Below are 20,710 nucleotides of genomic sequence, written 5' to 3' on the forward strand. Positions count from 1 at the left end.
TTTCTCCTTGGTGTAACACTTAGCATGAAAACAATGGATTAGATCTCAAACATATCCCAAACATAGAATTAACAAGTAATCATCCAAAATACATGATAAAACCCCCAAGGTTCACCAACACCGGTGGCCTTGGGGGGTCTAGATCTGTCATCATCTCATAACAAAAGCATACAATCAAGCAAAACATGAAACAAAAGACATAGTATGACACTCCCTAGATGAAATGGTGAAGGATGAGGCGAGAATATGCCAAATGACACTTCCCACTAAAGGAATTCGAATAGCGCTTCCCTCTAGCCGCATGGTTCTCCTTCCTTCAAGTCGTGATCGATCTCCCCTTTGAATGATGTTGCCTTCTTGCCTTGAGAGCCTTGGACCTTAGGCTTGAATGATCTTCTAGCTTTCTTGCCCTTCTTCTCCTCCCCAAGGTCGCCCAAAGATCTCCCAAATGATCTCCCAAAAGTCGGCCAACAAAAAGTTTTTTTAATCAGCCCTAAAAGTGAGTATATATACCCCGAGGGCATACGGGCCGTATAGGGGAGTCGTATGAGAGTCGTATAGCTACCGAAAAACCCTAGATTCAGCGTTCCATACGGGGTGCATACGGCCTCCATACGGCCCTGTATCTTCAGGTAATATGAAATACGGGACGAGAACACCAAATCAATCCATTTGCTACGAGTGCATACGGCCCCATCTTGGGTAGTATGGGGGTAGTATAAAATTCTATTTTCTTCTCTTTTTGCCAAAAATGATATCTTCTTGTTCTCCATGGCTTCCATATGCCCTACAAAGCAAATAATAGAGCGATTAAGCGCGAAGCGGGACATCAAACCTCACAAAAATACATGCAAAGTGCATACGATATATATATGAAAACACCTACATTTAGACACTTATCAAACATCCCCACACTTAAGCGTTGCTTGTCCCCAAGCAAACAACTCATGAGAAACAAAGAGAATGAGAAGTGGCTAAATGCAATACCTCTGGCTCAAGCAAATATAAGATTCCAAAAGCAAAGCATAATGAAACATAGATGTTGAGTTATAGTCATTAAGCATAATAAAAAAATATCCTGTCTCACCCCTAATATGTATATGCGTGTAAGTGAATCCTTTATCTCATTTGCCCTGATACGGTCTAGCTCAAGGACTTCAATCGATGCGACTCTAGATGCTAATCACTCCACATACAAAAGAATACTAAGTCTTAAACTACTAAGTGCTACTTCAATGGCCAAGTAAGATCCTTCTAATTCTATAGCTTGAAACTAAATCCTTTTTTCTTTTTCAAAACCTTTGGTAGGTACTCAAAAAGATTACTAGGGTTTTTATTTTTCAACTCAATATTCAACATTTTTTCGAGTCCCGACTAACGTAAGCGCATCAAAATCATTTTTTAAAATCTTTCTAGAGGATGCACATCTTTGGTTAGGAATAAGAGCCACCCAACTACTCGATTACAGTCTACATAGACGCATTCATGCTTCATTAGCGGAGGAATCTTGACATAGACTCATCTTTCACTTTCACTCTCACCCTAGATCACATCTTGAGTACACTACATGCCACAAAAACTCGGATTAGCTCAACAAGACTTAGAAGTTCTTAAGAAAACATTGAAGGATAGAACTTAGTGTTCTAAGGCCAAGTACTCAAAGTAGTGTGTTAAGCATACAAGAGAGTTAGAGTAGTCACATTGGCTATTCCCGGGGCATCGACAAAAAAATTCGAGTGCACAAGACAATACTATGGGGTGAAAGCGAGGATTCAATAAAGCATAAAAAAACAAGTAACTCACATCCATCATTAGTCCAAGCTAAAAAGAATCTTACAAGAATGAATAAAGCCATCATTGGTAACACTAGCATGTAAACAATGTTCCTAAAACATGAAATGCACCCATCCCCACACTTAGTGTTGTACATTGCCCTCAATGTACACTAATCATAAAAAACATGTAAGAAGGGCCAATGCAAATAATAATAGAGGAGGGTGAAAAACAAAACTTCCCCGGTTTATCTTGTGTTCGTCGTGAGGTGGGACTAGACAAAAGGTGTGGTGAGCAATACACGTCTTGTCCGACCTCCATTAAAACTAGGAAAGCTCACCAAATTCCCTCGATGCCCCCGTGTGGTGTAAATATCACTCCATGGTTTCTTGTTAATTTCTTCATCCCCAAAATTCCTACAAACCATGAAAAACTCAATCAAGCACAGAGGAATCCAATATGATTCAAAATGTAGTGTAAGAGATGAAGAAACAATGAAAATTATGATGTATAGTGTCCATACGGCCGTATGGGGGCCGTATGGGTACTGTTCATTTCGACAGAACCTCCCCAAAAACATGAAAATCGAAAATTTTTTTTACATAAATTCAAGGGAGACTTCATCCATAACAATCACACCATCCAAACCAAGCAAAATGCTAAAGAAATTCCACACAAAAGCTACAAGAATGCCCAAGAAATGAAAAAGATAAAACTAGGGCATTGAAAAAGCATACCGATGAAATCTTGAGAAAACTAGCATTAAACTCGAGGAAAACTACTAGATCGACGTCTCAAATGGATGAAGAGAAGATTTAGGAGAAAAAATGAGGAGATTCGGCCAAGAAATGAGTGAGAAAGAAGAGAAAAAGTCGGTGGAAAAAGAGAGAAAAGAAGAGAATGGAAGAAAGAGAAGAGAGAGAAGAGAGATGAGGGTTAAATGGGCAAGAACCGGGCCATACGGCCCCCATACGGCCCGTATGGGGGCCGTATCACCTGAGAAGGCTTCTCGAGCATTCTGGATGGCATCCCAGACGGCCCAGTATGGGGGGCCGTATGGGGGGCCGTCTGAGATGGCACAGAGCCTCGGAATTGCTCTGTGTTCATCTCAGACGACCTCCATACGTTCTAGTAAGGTCGTATACCCATTAGAATCAATTAAAACTTCGAAAATCTGCCCCCAAATGATGAAAAAATGATATAGCAAGCTCGACGACTTCTCCCAAAAACGACTAATATGAATAAAATGACGATCTAGCACATAAATTAACACCTACACATGTGTGTCTCAAGAGGTTGCACAAATATACCACAATAAAAATGATGAGAGCAATGTGCCAAGTGTATGAGCATGAACTTATTCAAAAACACACAAGTCTAAGAAATACGAAAATTGAAATGAACTAAGAACTAAAAATACGGAAAATGCAAACAAATGCCCCCGAATGCTTGGGTTGCCTCCCAAGAAGCGCTTGTTTAACGTCACGAGCCTGACGTACCTTGTTCCTTACCTCATGGGGGTTCAAACAATTTGAAGCCACCCCCGGTTTCCCTTGTAGTGTTGCTTTGGAAGTAAAGTTTCAACCGTTGCCCATTGACTTTAAAAGTCCCATTTTCCGGGTGAGTTACCTCGACCGCTCCATGGGGAAAGACTTGAGTGATGTGTATGCGGGCACGACCAGCGTGATCTAAGCTTTCCCAGGGAAATAGTTTCAACCTTGAGTTGAAAAAGTAGAACTTGATCGCCCACGTGAAATTGCTTAGGGTGCTTGATGCATGCGTCGTGGTACTCTTTTACTCTCTCTTTATAGAGTCTCGAACTTTCATATGCCGTGGGCGCCACTCGTCAAGTTCATTTAGTTGGAGTTTTTCTCTTGCAACTGCGAGAGAAGAATCAAGATTTAGAAACTTTATCGCCCAATAAGCCTTATGCTCAAGCTCAGCAGGGTAAATGGCACGCTTTTCCATAGACCCGAGACGATATGGAGTGATTCCAATAGGAGTCTTGTAAGCCGATTCTGTAGGCCCGGAGGCGTCATCTAGATATTACGCCCAATCTCTTGGTTTTGAGACACAGTTTTCTCTAGGATTCGCTTTAAGTCCCTATTGGACACTTCAACTTGCCCGCTGGTTTGTGGATGGTAAGGTGTTGCCATTCTGTGGGATACTCCGTAGCAGCTCGAAATTTTTGGCAAAGCGGGCATTACGGAAATGAGTGCCTCTATCACTAATGATTGCCGCGGTGCGTCGAACACGGAAAAATAATTTCTTTAAGAATTTTACGACCACCCTCGCGTCATTTTGTTTGCAAAAGCACGGGCCTCCACCCACTTAGACACATAATCAAGCGCCACGAGGATAAACTTGTATCCTTGGGAGCTTGGAAAAGGGTCCCATAAAATCAATCCCCCACATCAAAAAAACTTCACGAGGCTTGGTTCCAATTTTTGGGGCATCTCATCCCGGCGAGATATGTTGCAGACCCTCGACATCATCACGAGGATTGAATGAATTTTTTTGTGTCTTGAAATATTGATGGCCAATAGAAGCCTGCATCAAGAATCTTTTTGGTTGTTCTATTTGCATCATAATGGCCACTGTTGGTCTGAGTGGCAATGCTTCAAAATACTTAGACCCTCCGCTCTAGAGACGCATCTTGAGCAACTCTGATCGGAGCACACTCTAAATAAGTATGGATCTTCCCAAATATAGTGTTTAAGATCAGAAAAGAATTTCTTCCTCTGTTGATATGTAAACCATTTCGGGATGACCCCACCAACCAAGTAATTAGCAAAATCGGCAAACCGAGGGTGGTTCCTTCTCTTCAACTGCTGAATATTATCTGAGATGCTCCTCGGGGAATGAGTCATTAATGTCCTTTTTCTCTTACGGTTTTCGGGCCGGGGGCTTCTAGCAGGGATAGATGATCGGCTGAGATTCTCCGCTCCCGCTTATCCTTAATCTCAAGGTCAAATTCTTGGAGCAAACAAAACCCACCTTATCAAAGCGAGGTTTTGCATCGATTTGCTAAGTAGGTACCTCAGCGCTGAATGATCGGTGTACACCACAACCTTAGAAAAGAACCAAATATGACCGGAATTTATCAAAGGCAAAGACCACGGCAAGTAGTTCCTTTTCGGTGGTAGTGTAATTCAGTTGGGCACCCGTTAGAGTCTTGCTTGCGTAGTAGATGGGGTGGAAATGTTTGTCTCTCCGCTGACCAAGCACAGCCCCAACTGCAAAATCACTCGCATCACACATCAATTCGAATGGGGAATCCCAATCGGGAGCGACCATGATGGGTGCTTGGATTAGCTTCTCCTTGAGCACCGTGAAGGACGCCATGCAATCGTTATTGAACTCGAATGGGACATCTTTTTCCAGTAACCTTGTTAGGGGCCTAGCAATTTTTGAAAAAAATCCTTGATGAGATCGATCTATAAAACCCGGCATGTCCCAAAAAAACTTCTTATGGCCTTCACGAATTTGGAGGTGGTAGCTTTTTCAATGGTAGAGATTTTTTTGCCACTGATGACCTCAATTCCATCTTTAGAGATTTTTGTGACCCAAAAACTATCCCTTCTTGGACCATAAAAATGGCATTTCTCCCAACTTAGCACCAGATTAGTCTCTTCACATCGAATAAGGACCAACTCAAGGTTCTTGAGGCAAACATCAAATGAATCACCGAAGGCGGAGAAATCATCCATGAATACCTCCATAAAATCTTCCACCATATCCTCGAAAATGGCCGTCATGCACCTCTGAAAGGTAGCCGGGGCGTTGCATAACCCGAAAGGCATGCGGCGATAAGCAAAGGTGCCATAGGGACAAGTGAAGGTGGTCTTTTTCACGATCTTGAGGCGATAGGGATTTGGAAATAACACGAGAACCCATCCAAAAAGCAATAGTAAGAATGTCCGACTAATCGCTCTAGCATCGGTCAATGAATGGTAGGGGAAAATGATCTTTTCGGGTGGCGTCATTTAGTTTTTCTATAGTTGATACATACTCTCCACCCGGTAGTTATGCGAGTTGGAATCAACTCATTTTTTTCATTGGTGATCACGGTCATCCCCCCTTCTTTGGGACCACACGGACGGGGCTTACCCACTCAGCTGTCGATATCGGGTAGATAATGCACGCATCGAGTAGCTTGATGATCTCTGCCCGAACCACTTCCTTCATGTTTGGGTTGAGTCTTCTTTGGGGCAAGGCTGTGGGCTTGTGTTCATCCGTCATTAGAATTTTGTGAGTGCAAACCGACGGATTTAATCCTTTTTATATCCGCAATCTTCCAAGCAATCGCGCTCTTGTGCCCTCTTTAGCATATCCACCAATCTATTCTTACGCTTTCGGTTGATAGGTTTGCGAGAGATGATGACTGGAAGCTGCGTATTTTTCTCCCAAAAAAAGCATATTCAAGATGGTGCGGTAGTGATTTTAACTCCAAGTCGGGTGCTTCCTCGGTTGATGGCGGTAACCCTCTGTTCCCAAAGCCCATCACCCTGTTACGACCCTGCAATATCATCGGAGTTGTTTTTCGATACCATGGACACCAAACTCACAACATCTAGTACCACATCCGGGACTTTCATCTTTGTAAATCTCGAGGCTCCACATCGGTTCTGTACCAATGCTAGCATCGGCCCATTTCGAGTACAATCCTCCGAGTGGGATTCATGGCGGTGGATCTCGACCCTCGATGAGTCAACATAAAGCAGTTCGGCTAGTGACATGTTTCCTTCGCTCGCTGATGGGGCACCACTTTCCAAAAAGGTCTTAAACAACGTGTGCGATCACTTCCATCATAAGCTATACTAGGGTCCCCCGATAGTAAAAAGTGCGTCTAGACAATCATTCGGAAATTGTGAAACATGAAGTTGGGTTTGCCCATTAATCCGAGCCATCAAATCTATATACGTAGTCTTCCAACTTGATGTTCGGATTTGCCATGTATGGTGTAATCAAGGTCGATGGATTCGAGCGTGTCATGCACGATACCTTGCACAACCAAGAAAAAAATTGATAGAAAGTTAAGATCAAGGGAAAAGAAAAAAACAACAAATGAGTAAAGAATGAAATGGCTAGAGTAATAATCTAAAAAGTTTCCTAGAATTCCTTAATGATCCCCGACAGCAGCGCCAAAAAAACTTGATCGCTTCCCGCAAGTGTACGGGATCGCCAAGTAATACCTCGTGCAAAGACACGAGGATCGTATTCCACGGGGCTAAGGATCTCCTATTACTCCTTCTCGAGCTATTATCTAGCCTAAGATCTTAAGTGATGGATTTACTCTACTAAATACAAATAAAACTAAACACAAGATTTGCTAGCAAATTAGAGAGAACAAGCAATAAGCAAGCAAGAGAATCAATGAAGTGCAAAGGCCTATGGATGTGGATCCCCTTGAGGGGTTATCATGCAACATGGATGATGATTTAAAAGATGCAAGGTTAAATTGGACCATGAGATTCCAAGATTAGAACAACCCCAATTTCTCGACGATTGAACCCTAATCCCATACGAACATAGATAGGAATTTCTTCCAAATCTACATTCCCTACGATTGCATTAAGTACAAGGAAATCTCGCTTAGGAATAAACCTACTCTTCTTCGGATTAAACCTACATGGAGGGCTACCAAACACCCGATTTCTCGGCGTGATGATACAAGTATCCCCTTCTAATCCATTCATGACCCTAATACATGCGAGCAAGTCACATCTACATGCATCATTCATAAAAAGAGCTACGGATTTCTCCTTGGTGTAACACTTAGCATGAAAAACAATGGATTAGATCTCAAACATATCCAAGCATAGAATTAACAAGTAATCATCCAAAAATACATGATAAAACCCCCCAAGGTTCACCAACACCCGGTGGCCTTGGGGGGTCTAGTGTGTCATCATCTCATAACAAAGCATACAATCAAGCAAAACATGAAACAAAGACATAGTATGACACTCCCTAGATGAAATGGTGAAGGATGAGGCGAGAATATGCCAAATGACACTTCCCCCGCCAAAGGAATTCCGAATGACGCTTCCTCTAGCCGCGGTTCTCCTTCCTTCAAGTCGTGATCGATCTCCCCTTTGAATGATGTTGCCTTCTTGCCTTGAGAGCCTTGGACCTTAGGCTTGAATGATCTTCTAGCTTTCTTGCCCTTCTTCTCCTCCCCAAGGTCGCCCAAGATCTCCCAAATGATCTCCCAAAAGTCGGCCAACAAAAAGTTTTTTAATCAGCCCTAAAAGTGAGTATATATACCCCCGAGGGCATACGGGCCGTATAGGGGGTCGTATGGGGAGTCGTATAGCACTACGAAAACCCTAGATTCGCGTTCCATACGAGGTGCATACGGCCTCCATACGGCCCCGTATCTTAGGGTAGTATGGAAATCTGACGAGAACACCAAATCAATCCATGCTCTACGATGCATACGGCCCCTCATCTTGGGTAGTATGGGGGTAGTATGAAATTCTATTTTCTTCTCTTTTTGCCAAAATGATATCTTCTTGTTCTCCATGGCTTCCATATGCCCTACAAAGCAAATAATAGACGATTAAGCGAAAGCGGGCATCAAACCTCACAAAATACATGCAAAGTGCATACGATATATATATGAAAACACCTACATTTAGACACTTATCACAAGGCATGTGAGATTCAAGGATTTATTGAGGAGGTGTCCACAACACAATCTCCCAAAATTGATGAAAGTGCAAATATTTCATCAGGGTCTCAACTAGAACACTAGATAGCTCATTGATTTGACAGTAGAAGGAACACTTGGTAGAAAGATCCTAAAGGCAATCAAGAAATTGATTAAGGATATCGCCATGAATAACTGCCAGAGAAATTCTAGGATAAAATCAGTTGGAGATCTCATTGGGATCTAGGAGATTAGCGAATTTACAGTATTAGCTACCCAGGTGGAGGCTTTGAGGAGAAAGATCGACAACTTATCCACCTAGAAACTATCTACAGTTATGGATTATGACACGTGTGGGAAGGACATACATCGACTTATTGTCCCATTATAGGAGTGACGCACAGACCCATCGAGTAGGTTGACTTTATTAGTAGTGTCCTCTGGCTGCAAAAGAACCCCTACAACAACATGTACAACCCAGGGTGAAGGAATCATCCTAATTTCTCTTGGCAAAATCAGGGAATAAGCAGAAGCCCCTACTTGTATTACCACCTCACCCATAGTTATATCAAAAACCCACTCTTGAGGATGCCCTTACTCTGTTCATACAAACCATGGATATAAAATTATAGCAGTTAAATGCTAGGTTCTAGAGTATAGAGTCTACGATGAGGAACTAGCAGTCTTCACTTTAGAACTTGGAGAATCAAGTTGGCCCAGATTGCAGAGTCATTGTCCTAGCCACAACAAGGCAGTCTATCGAGTAACACCGAGGCAAACCCTCACAAGCATCTCAAGGTGATCACTCTTATGAGTGGCAAGGAAGTGGACATGAGTGGAGACAAAGTGATGGAGTAGAAGAAAGAACCGGCAATCAAAGTTTCTAAAGCCCAGCAAAAAAGGGAGAAGCAACTTCAATTATTGAGAAAATTATACCACCACCGTTGAAAAAGTATGCTCCACAGCTCCCCTATCCTTCTAGGTTGAAGAATGATGATACCAATGAGAAATTCTAGAAGTTTTTGGATTTACTCAAGCAATTACACATCAATGTACCATTTGTTCAAGCCCTCTCCCAAATGTTGAAATACGGGTAGTTCCTCAAAGACCTATTAATGAACAAGCAGAAATTTGATGAGGGTTTGACAGTTATGTTGAGTGAAGAAAGCTTCGTATTGCTACAGAACTGGCTACCGAGGAAGAAGAAAGATCCAGGGAGTTTTACTATTCCTTTCAACATTGGTGATTTGGTGAATGGGAAAGTCCTAGCAGATTTAGGAGCTAGCATTAATGTCATGTCATTCACCATGTTTAGGAGATTTGGACTTAGCAACCTTAAATACACTAGGATGACCCTTTAGTTAGGGGACCACTCCATTAGGCATCCTAAGGGTATCATAGGAGATGTTTTGGTTAAGGTCGACAAATTTATCTTCCCTATTGATTTTGTGATCTTAGATGTTGATGAGGATGTTGAGGTACCCCTCATTTTAAATCGGCCTTTTCTAGCTACCTCCCAAGTCCTTATTGATGTAAGCAATGGTAGAATAACTCTTAGAGTTGGGGATGAGGAAGTTGTCTTTGCTTTATATGATGTAATAAAACATTCTCTCGCATATGATGACACTTATTACTTCATGGACATTATTGACTCTATCATTGATGAATTTGTGTAGAAATGGTGCATAAAGAGCCTTTCAAGGAGTTATTGGATGACCCTTAAGAAGAGGAGAAAACCCCTTTGCTCACAACAAATTTAGTTGAGGAACACACATGCAAGAAGCATTGGAGGGAAGTCACTTCCCCCAAAGAAGGAAAGAGGAAACCTTTATCCAAGGAGGTAACGTCTAAATCGGTCAAGCTAATTGGTAAGCTTCCTATTTTCTCCAATTTCACACTTGGGCACTATTTTAGAAATACTCACATTAGGTTTGAGGAGCATTCCTATTTGGAACCTCCTTGACATGCGCAAATTAGGTACGTCAAACTCATGACATAAATCAAGTGCTTCTTGGGAGGCAACCCAAGCATTTTTTATATTTGTGTTTAGTTTGAATTTTATTGTAGTTGTTTACTTCTGTTGAGTTAGCAATAAAATTCTTGGGGCATCTTTGTTTTTCATGGTTTGCTTGGTTGGAGGCCACCTTAGACACTTATTTTTGCACTCACCATGTCATATTCATATTTGAGCTTAACTATAGAATAGGGGAAACTTTGTTCAAATTTTCAAAACTGCTTATGGCCAGCTTACTCCCGTAAACCCAGTCATGATGCCTCAATAGATAGCTTTATGGGTATCTTTACGCCCGTAAGAAACCGTGTAAGGGGATTCTAGAGAGTCTTACGAGTTTAGTTATGACCCGTAAGTCCTGAAGAGCATAGTTCATAGATACCTTACAGGTGCTTATGCTTGTATGGAGAGTGATAAATATCATCTAGAGCACATTACGAGCATACACAGAAACACTTATGGCTTGTAACCTTCATGGGACATAACCTAGTCTCCTTATGGGCACATTATGCCTGTAAGCCAGACCGTAAGAGCAATTTAGAGAACTTTATGAGCTACAATGAAAAGGCTCTTATGGAAGTAACTTAGGTTGTAAATGAGATGTACCTGTTAGGATTATGCACTCGAATGCCAAAGATGATACTTATATTAGGGCATTTCATTTATATTATACATTCTTATTATTATAGGCATTTATTTTGATGTTCATATAAATCTTGTGATGGCATTATAATTAGTTTTGAATATTATAGTCCATGTGTATTAAGTTAATCCTTCCACTCATATAATCATAACTAACAAATCGTTAAGAAGCATCATACTTAGTGTTCAACTAGCACTAAAAGTGTTTAATACTTATACACTTAAATAGTTCACAAATTAGAGAACCTTTAATTCGGTGTTAAAGGTTCGTAAGGATTTGTATGACATATACTTTGATAAAGAGTGCTAGTTGAATACTATGGAATAGTGGGAGCATATGTCATAATTGCATCACTGGGATTGGTGTATTCGAACATGGCTCTCAACAAACCAATTGCATGGGTTTTATTCTTTGACAGTCAATGATTTGGACTGTTGGTTATGATCATATGAGTGGACCTTAAACTTGAGGTATCATGATCACAATGTATTTGTGATGACTAGTCTGTTATTAGAGTTGTTAGGCTCAGTTTACCTTTTGGTAGGCCAACCTCGAAGTGTGACTATGTCAGGCAAGTAGCAGTTGTGAGTGATCACCAAGAAGGAATTCGTTCTCTCAGAAGTAAACATGTTAGTATCTTATAAAATTATAAGTATGTGAGATTAGAAGACCTTGGCCAAGGTAGTCAAACTAATTGTGTGGGACATGAAGGGTAGTTTGATAATCTCACCCTATTATAGTTATTTGCATATGATCGAGTTTAGTGAGTTTGACAATTACTATGGCTCTTACTCATTTGGGATAGAAGAACGAAAGGTTAATACACATATGGTAATCATAATCAGAAAGGTTTGTAATGATCTACTCATTCGTGTTTGATTGGGTTATGATGTTGGGCCTTAGGACTGGCTAGGTGTCATCCACGTCCTTTGGTATCCTCCCATTGCCAATTGGAAGTCACGCTTAAAGGGATAGAGAACCAGTCTCATTTTTTAGTGCAGGGGTAAAATTGTCAATTTATAATTTTACTTCATGGGATGAGTGAAATTGTAAATTGGTCTAGGATTTTTGTCCTGAGTTTAAATTTTGATTTAAATTCGATGGAGTCGAATAGATAATCAAAATTATAAGGATTCAAAGTCAAAAGTGCTTTTAGTTACATTAGGACTCATATTTCTAATAGAACTTCTATAATAATGTTTATCATATTATGAAGGTTCATAGTTTGAATAGGACTTCATAATTGGAAAATATTTATCATATTATGAAGGTTCATATATTCAATAAGACTCATAATTGAATAATGTTTATCATGTTTTATGAAGTTTCTATAAATATGACTCCTCTCTAACCCTAGGATCTATCAATTAATTCTCTAGAGAGAAAAATTCCCAAGCTCTTTCTTCCTCTCTAACCCTAGCCGCTATTTGGAGAAAAAAAGGAGATTTTTTCTTAATTCCGGCGTGTGATCCAGTGGTGTGGGATTTTCGTTCAGAGCTAGGAGATCTACGACAATCTGAAAGATGAATTTGGCAAATCAAAGAAAAGGCTTTCAAATATTAAGAGGTAATTTTATAGGCCTTATAAGTAAATTACGGTGTTTATTAAAACAATTAGAATATATTGCAAATTTATTGTTGCTTCCCCATGCCTTTGATGATGTTACTTTATTTTGTGATATTAACTAACATTACCCTTGCCAGGCAGGCCTTACCGCCATAAGCACCCTTTAAATGTCTATACTGAGAGACTTATAGTCGCGGTTTACGCCCATAGGCCTCCTATAAGCACTTAGGGTTTTAGTACCGCTGCGACCTTTGATCTTAATTTCCATTTTTCTGTCACTGGATCATGGTTGCTGACACCTATTTCTTCTTCCATTCATTTCCCTTTTGTTCTCCTCTTTTGATTAAGAGTGTTTAGAATGGGTTTGAACCCCATTTGGAAGCGTTTCATTGGCCGTTTTTCCATTTACCTTTATTTGCTAAAAGGTACAATATTTTCGGTGATTTTTGTGATGAATTGTTAATATAATACATTAAATTGATTGTTTTAAAAGTTTAGGGATGATTAGATTTGAGTTTCTTTACAAAATTTGTAAATTTTAGAGCTTCATTGTATATGAGGGGTCCTTACAACCAAAACCTAAGGCTTACAGCTGTAAGGCTCGCTGTAAATGTGAGTTTCCCCTAGGCTTATGGGGTAAGCCTACCCGTAAGTAGGTTGTAAGCCCTCCTGATTAAATTTTTTTTTTCATATTTTAGAGCTAAAACTCCATATTTTCTTGTGCAGGATAACTCAATCTAAGAAGACAACACCTGGGCCGCCTAAGAGTAAGCGACCTGAGGCATCTACCTCATTACTAGTGGCTGAGGAGGAGACATCTACATACCTGGTCCTCTCAGCCTAACATTCTCATAGCCTCTCTTCCGAGAATGGTTCACCCGCTTGAGGACCAAGTGGTTTGGCCAATCCCGTATAGTGGATTGGCTGGTCCTTGCGCAGTTTGGGCTCAAGGAGGAGGTCTAGGGGATGCTGTAGACTGGCAGCTAGAGCAGGGTATTAGCATATGAGGAACATGTCAGTCACGGCACCACCCTCGAGGTCCTCAGTATGTTCGAGTTGGACCAAGGATTGGTAGCCTTCCATTGGGAGGGCTCTATTTGCTTCCAGTTATTCAAGGAACACCGGTCAAGGACCTACACAAAGTTTGCAATACTATCGAGGTTATACAATATAGACTTTACCAGCACCCTACAGTATGAGCAGCTCCTAATTATTTTTTAGCGGGCGTCACACCTAAGGGAGTGTGACAGCACTTGAGTTATGGGAAGAGCTATGAGCCGGGCCTCACGAAGGCCTCATTCCTATAACAGTCAGCTCTGAGGTATGTATATGTTGTCATTACTCGACCTTTTATAGGTCGAGCTAACAGCACTAGAGTGGTGGGATGAAGCTTCTTTTCTTATATAGCCTGACCGAGTACCATCCCATCCACCTGTGGTATATGATCGCTAACTTTATTGTACATCAAGGCCAGCTTGTACAACTCCTGGGTGTGATCTTTGCCGGCCCCTATATCATGAGACTCATAAGAGGGATGGGGCTGGCAGATCGGTTCTAGGGGCAGGAGGTTATAGGCAGCACTACTCCCGTAGGAATGGACTTCCTACATATGATGGGGATGGTGGTGCACTGCGGCTTCAGATGGATCCTCACCCTAACGCAAATGAGTAGCTACTAGAAAGGGCGAGGACGCAAATGAGGAGTCAAATGATGAGTCTGATAGTTAGTCATCCCTTCTATTGCCCATTGCACCAGTGAGTGCAGCTAGCACAGTAGCTCCTTGATATCGCTCAGAGTTTCAAGAGTTATGGGCAGAGGTCTAAGAGATCCGAGAGGATTAACGGGCATTCCTAGCGACTCAGGCATGCTATAGGCTAACCTGGGCCTTGCCCTAGACATCCTTGCCTGACTAGTCCCTCCTCCACCGCCACCAGCATTGACTCCTCCACCGACACAGCACCCTCTAACAAACTCAACACCTTCTGACATCACCGAGACCTAGTTTTGCTTTATTTTATCTTGTATTTTACATTTTCAATATTTGTATTCATCATTTATAGTAAGGTTTGGTCCTGCCTAGTTTGTACTTATTTTGCGAGTTATTAGTGGATTTTACTTTTTTTAGTTTTGTTATTTTTTTATTTGTTGAGCTTTAATATCTTCCATTGTACTCGCAAGACTTAATTGTAGCACCCATCATCCTTAATTGTAGAGGGGATGCTCACTCTATGTTTTCATAACCTTGAGTAGCCCCCACCGCTTAGGCATTTCCATGGATATACTAGACCGGGGTCATGCATCAATGAACTTTCAAACATGAACTGGGGAAGTACTCATTTTTCACTCCCTTCATATTCTTGTTTACATTCCCTTGCATATGCATCTTTTACACAAATTGAGGACAATGTATGATTTAAGTGTGGGGGAAGGGTTTAAGATTCATTGTTATTCTTTTACTGGCCAACTTGTGACTTATGACGGTGCATTTGAAATTTAGTGGGACTTTCATAGAATTAGGATGGACACATGCAAGTTTGTTCCCTTTTTAGTTCTATTCTTTTTAGTTTACACTCTATTTTTTGTTATTCACACAATTAGAGCACACAACTTCTCTATTATAACAACTTAGACCATGCATGACTTTATTTAGTTTAGTTCATTTTACTTTAAGTGGTTTAAATCAAAAGAATTTGTTTGGAAAAAAGAAAATGTGGGAAACGGAAAGTGCTACCCTTATTAAATGTGTGAAGCTACTCTCAATAACTTGGATACTTTGTACGACCTAATAAGAGAAAAAGCTACCTCTTTAGGAGAGTGAAAGCTACTGTATTCTAGTAAAAGATGTAGAAAGAGCTACATCTCTTAAGGGTGAAAGCCACTTGACGAGGTCTCATGAGAAAGAAGCTACCGCCTTACAAAGAAAAAGTTGTTTGTGAAATATTTTCTATTGAAGTCTTGTAGGTCAAAAGAAGTGAAGTAGAGAGTTGTAGCACACACACAATCAATAACTTTGAATAGAGTCTTTACTATTTTTAGAACTAGAAATTTTTAGCACTCTTGTATTGTATACGTCCAACTATTTTTGGAACTCCCCAATTCGTAAGCACATGAGGTCATGTACTTTCTCCACTTGGTTTGTAATATTATATTTATTCTTCAAGACAAACAAATCTTAAGTATGGGGACATTTGATGAATGTACAATATTTTATATTTCATATCATTTTATTCACTCATTAGGTATGCATTAGAAACATATTGTGCAATTCGATACTAAACACAGTGTGTTTCGCATTCTTAAGCTTTGGGCAGCACTTAAAGATAAGAAAGAACCAAAAGAAGCACTCCAAGCCAAAAACAAAGAAGATAGAGCTATCTTAGTATCAATTGAATAAGTACAAGGCAAACATGATGGCTTACGAGCAGCTTATAACTTGGCTTATTGCCGTAAGCATCTTTCAGAGAACCTTGTGGGCATGCCTATGCTCATAAGAGGGAGTTTAAAGCCACACCAGAGGACCTTATGGGTAGGACTTATGCTTGTAAGTATTCCCATATGGACCATCTAGATGAGCTTACGACTAGAGCTTATGCTCATGAGACAGTCACAAAGGGCAGTATAGTGAAGCTTACGGTCTAGTGCTTATAGCCATAAGCTAGATCATAACACAGTTAGAAGATCTTACAGACGAGACTTTCAGCCGTAAGTGTTCTTGTAAGGCTCGTGACCCATCTTCTCTTGTACCTTATGGCTGCGTATAAATAGACTTGATGAGGATTTTTTGGGCAATCTTTGATTCTTTTCTTAGAGGCATGGTTAGGGAAGAAAGGAGGCGAATCACAAGGGCTTCATAGGAGACTTTTGGAGGAAATTTGGATCCTACATCAAGAAGAGAGAGATCATTGCTATCAAGCTTACCTTGGTGAGATTGAGAAGGTTCCTTGGAGCTTTTCAACGATCTATCTTCGGCGCGATTGAGAAGTTAATTTCTATGTTTACATTCATTCTCATTGTGTCTTGTATTTTGGATGCTTTCCCTCAATTAATGGAGGGCTAATTTGTTAAATGTGTATGAATAGTTGAACTCTAGGGTTTATCTTTTAACATTGGTTGTAGATTTATGTGATTTACTTATTTTTCTATTATAATCCATGTTATTTGAATCTTATTGTGTGCTTGCATGCTTGATTGCTATTGTGGTGAAAGCCCTAGTTCTCATACTTGATGTGCTTTGTGATGAGTAGAAATACCCACCTAGTATAGATATACCGCGATTAGAGATAATTGTGAGTAAGCTTAGAAATAGGGTACTCTGGAGACCTCATCTCCCTCAGTTCTTCCGAGTGTGTTAATGAGAAATTTCATGCTCCTTGCAATCATGTGAAATAGATTTTATAAGAATTTAGATCTCTATTTTCTATTCAGATTAGGAGTAATCTTATGCATTCTCCATAAGTGTACGGATCATAAAAAGTAGTAAAGTGGTACCCCGTGAGGGGTAGGGTTATCGAGCCATAGGGACTGGAATTCTAGTAGTAGTTGATCTTCTAATCTCTAGGCAATCAAAAGATGGTTGGAACAAGGATTAACTAAATAAAGCAAAAAAAAAAGGAAGAGGAAGACGGAAGTAATAATAGAACAATACCCGGGATAATTCTTATATGCTTTACTGTACTGACCTGCTTCTAATGCCTATTAGGTACATTCTAAGGTTCTTGTGGGTACTTGATGTGCTATCCACAATTGTACGGGTCGCACACAAGTAATACAGTGGTACCCCATAAGGGGTAGGGTTATCAAACCACAGCGACTAGACTTAAAGTACTCAACTTCTTCCAATGTCTAGTTAAACAAGAATTGGGTTGGTTTTAAAAATAAAAACAAACAAACAAAGGAAGAAAGAGGTGGAGATAAAAGATTGATTAGGAACAAGGTTTTCAACAAGAAGAAAGCAATGCCTCAGGATGATTCCTATGAGCTATAGCACACTGACTTTCTTCTAAAGCCTACCAGGTACATTTTAAAGTTCAAGTGTGTGCTCACAAGCAATGTTGCATCTATGGTTCTTAAGTACACCAAGTTTTGCCAAGGTAACAGTGCATTTCAAACAAATCAAGTTTTGCAATCACAAAAGCAATCACAACTATGGTAATCCATACACTGAGTTTTACAAAGCAACTGTGCAAATCCAACACATCAAGTTATGCAACACAAGATTAAACACATGAATTTGAAAGAATGCCGTAGACATTAAAAGAAATTAGTCAAAGTAGACAAAGCATCATAGTTCATGTCCCGGGCCACCGTGGATGGTTAGCCCCTCATGGACAGGTATAACAAGGAAGAGAAAGAGAAAGAGCTAAAGGAAGAAGACATGACTCCCTCCATCTCAAGATGATCTTCCTAGTTGAGCTTCGATATGCTAACTCCACTTCCATTGTGCCTCCCGGTGGAAAGAAGAATCCCCGAATAAAGATGAGAGTGAAACCTTAGAATTTGGAGTTAAAAGGGATGATTTCGGGCTCGACATGGGCTAAGCAAGGTCGTATTTAAACCGTGTTTTCTTGGTTAGGGTTTTGAGTAAATCGGCTAAGTGCTCGCCTAGATTTTCTAGTGTGAGGAAACACGGTTGTGCTCCACTTGTGCTTCTCTTGAGTGTGACCATGCTAGGAACAAGCAAAATGTGTTTCTCCTATTGCACAAAAAATACCTCAAGCTTGAGATAATCAGGGGGAGGAGCATACTCGTGCTCCAACGGTGTTCAGCCTGAAAGCACTCTCTTGCTTGAATTTTTACTATGCGATCCTTCAGGCAGAGATAATCAGTGCGACAGAGCATGATCATGCTCTGTCCGTGTTCAACTTGAGCACTTAGTAAAAAATCTTCATTCTCCGTTTGATTTATCCCTAATTTCACTCCAAATTATTTTAAACCCAAAAATCCTGTACAAGGAGCAACTATACCTAGAATAGCACTGAATATACACAAAATTATGCTAAAAGATGAGTAAAATAATGAATTGAGGGTAAATAAATGTGATATGAAATGCACTCATCAATGCTCAAAAGCAATATCGCATCTACGACTCTCAAATATGCCAAGTTTTGCAAATGTAACTACGAGCTTCATACATGCCAAATTTTGCAACTACACAAGGCAATCACAACTACAGTAATCAACATACATCAAGTTTCATACAACTACGCAAATCACACATGTCAAGTTATGCAACACATGAATTAACACAAGAACATAATAAAACTCCATAAATATTAAAAGTAAGTAAATTAAAGTATAGTAAGAAACATAGTTTAGCATCCTATGGTACTATAGAAAGGTTAGCCACTCATGAGTTATTACAATTGAGAAAAGGAAATGAGTTCAATTAGGTGAGAAATCATGAATCCCCCTTTTCACAAGATCTTCTTAGTTGTGTCTCGAAAGTTTCATGAATGAACCAACTCCACTTCTCAAGTGCATCTAACTCAACCTTGATCCTTGACAGACTCCTGATAAGTGTGTAAATTATGCAAATATATAAACATGCAAGTGTGCAATTAATACTACATTTGGTCCATGATACCGCAAGTATATGGGTCGTCAAGTAATATCTCGTGGGTGAACATGATGGTCGTATTTCCCCAGGAATGACGAGAGGCTCCTATTACTTCCTTTTCACTTAATCAATAGCCTAATCGTTTACCCTTTTTCTTTATTTTTACTTGTACATTACTATTGAACAATATAATTGCGGGCATCGTTAAGCATACTTGGAAGGAGTTGGGAGTATGTACTATAGTTATCTTGATCATTAATTATGATAGGCATTAAGTGTCAATCATGTTCTAGAATCGAACCGGGGGAATTCAAAGGCCTACTAGCCCCAAATCCCTTGGGGACTAGGTCTAAATCACTAAGAACTTAAGATGGAATCTCTTCCACCCCAGCTTCTTACATTTGACTTAAGTACGGGAATCCGACGAGAAGAGACCAATCAAACCCTAAGCCTAAAAGGCAATCAATCCCTAATCCAGAAACCTAGCTATTGCTAACCTCTTAGAACATGCATAGATCTATCATGGCATGGGTGTCATCAACATGGGGGTATAACCTCCTCATCTACATCAACAGTAATAATCGATTAAGAACATGCAATCATTATGAAAACTAGAACAACATATATTAATCAATCAATATTCATAAATAATAACCGAGGGACCTAGACATATAATTCCCTTCAAATTAGGTTCTTATGAATCATAAAAAGCAAAGCACCAAAGTACAAGAGAACCACAAGACTAAATAAAGAAAAAAATTAAGCGTTCAATGTATTCCTAGACTAACTCCCTCCAATAGTTCTCTGAAAGTTAGGGATTAAATGATTTCTAGATCTCTATGGAAGAGACACCGTGTCCCGCCACTCAGATCTCTAGAAATCTAGCCATCCTACCTATTATGGCAAAAGAGTCTCTCCTATTTTAGAGAAAACTAGGGTATTAATAGTGATCGGCTTCACCCCGGGCGTTGTGATAACCATGGTGAGTAAGTTGTTGCTTGGGCTCTAAGTCACGTCTCGCAAGGTCCTCTGGGCATTATGTGTCTTGATAATGGCTGTGATGGTCTTCACAACAGGTGTTGTAAGGCCATTGTGGCTTTTGTGTTGCTATTGGTGGGTTTATGCTGCCACAGCTTGATCACTACAGTGGTAAGTGTAGCAATAGGTGTGGTAACTTGTCATCATGCCCGTTGTGATCCATGGTGAAGCCTTAATTCAGTAACTTGGTTCACTTCGCTTCAAAACACCCCTGATTTGGCTTTTTTTGTCTCTGAAATAGAAATAAAGGCAGTGGTGAACAAAAGAATGAACTTTTGTATTAATTTGGTGCTAAACATGTAAAACTTTATGCTAAATGTAGTGTAACTAATATAGAAAATATGATTAGTTTAGCACTTATCAAATATTTCCATGCTTAAGCTTTTGCTTGTCCTCAAGCAAATAAAATAGATAAAAATAGAATACATGATAAGTGCTTGATCTCAGGCAGCTAAGTATGGAGTTTTA

The sequence above is a fragment of the Dioscorea cayenensis genome, chromosome 17 (genome assembly GCF_009730915.1).
Source record: "Dioscorea cayenensis subsp. rotundata cultivar TDr96_F1 chromosome 17, TDr96_F1_v2_PseudoChromosome.rev07_lg8_w22 25.fasta, whole genome shotgun sequence".
NCBI lineage: Eukaryota > Viridiplantae > Streptophyta > Magnoliopsida > Dioscoreales > Dioscoreaceae > Dioscorea > Dioscorea cayenensis.